At 38.2% G+C, this 1,142-nt stretch overlaps 1 non-coding gene across 1 annotated transcript; it reads right to left on the bottom strand.

Moving 5' to 3' along the window:
- Positions 1-800: 800 nt before the first annotated feature.
- Positions 801-906, bottom strand: LOC141663168 (small nucleolar RNA R71). Its single transcript, XR_012551251.1, has one exon. It is a non-coding gene; the product is annotated as a small nucleolar RNA R71 (small nucleolar RNA).
- Between the last annotated feature and the right edge of the window lie 236 nt (positions 907-1,142).

The raw sequence follows: 1,142 nt of genomic DNA, 5'->3' as shown, positions 1-1,142 counted from the left end.
TATGTTTTCAATTCTTATAGACATATAAGGAATAAGAATAATTGGTGTCTATTCAACTTCTACCTCTTTTGCGGATACTTGGTAGTAGGGTATTCGTACAATGAAAGTTGGCGTTTACTAGTTTCGTATTATCTGATTAGGGTCATCACCATTACATGCTAAGGTTAAGAACAATAATGCTATTGAATGAAGTATTTAATGAAGTTAGAATCCCATGTTTGTCATATATAGTAATTCAACCTCAATTCTCTTATTTAATGTTATTTAGTATAACTCTTAGTTTAATAAAAACCCAATTTTTTATTTGTCTTAGCATTGAGAGATAACTATACATTGTTGCATAGGTGCATAAATTGAACTTAACCTAAACCAGTCTCTGTGGGAACGAATCTGATTTATATCTTATAAGAATGGGAGATCCAGCAGCACGAACGAAAGCCTTGATGGATTTTTCTCAACACAAGATCAATGACATTCAATCTAGCATTGTCCGGCCAGCTATCACAGCTAATACCTTTGAGATCAAGCCTGGCATAATTCAATTGGTGCAGAACTCAATCCAGTTTGGGAGTTCTTCAACGGTAGATCCCAATATGCACATTAGGGATTTTATTGAGATCTGCGACAACTTCAAGTTCAACTGTGTTTTTGAAGATGTTGTGAAGCTAAGACTGTTCCCATTCTCTCTGAGGGATAAGGCTAAGAGTTGGTTATACTCTCTACCAGCTGGATCGATTACTACTTGGGAAGATCTTGCTCAGATGTTTCTTACTAAATTCTTCTCTATGGTGAAGACAACTACACTCAGGAATGCTATTACTCAATTTGCGCAGCAAATGGGAGAATCACTATATGAGCTTGGGAGCGCTACAAGGAGATGCTTATGAAGTGTCCCCATCATGGAATGCCTGATTGGATGATCATCAATTGTTTTTATAATGGGTTGGGAGCACAGTCCAGACCCATGCTCGATGCAATATCAGGCGGAGCATTATGGGCAAAAAGCTATGAGGAAGTTTATGATCTAATTGAACTGATGGCTGCTAATGAGTATCAGTATCCAACCCGGAGATGTCCACAGGGCAAGGTAGCAGGAGTTCTAGAAGTGGATACAGCTACGGCTATCACTGCTAAACTAAAGG

The sequence above is a fragment of the Apium graveolens genome, chromosome 5, assembly GCF_009905375.1.
Source record: "Apium graveolens cultivar Ventura chromosome 5, ASM990537v1, whole genome shotgun sequence".
NCBI classification, from domain to species: Eukaryota; Viridiplantae; Streptophyta; class Magnoliopsida; order Apiales; family Apiaceae; genus Apium; species Apium graveolens.
Note: the sequence above shows the minus strand (reverse complement) of the source record. Positions and strands in the feature narration are given on the sequence as shown.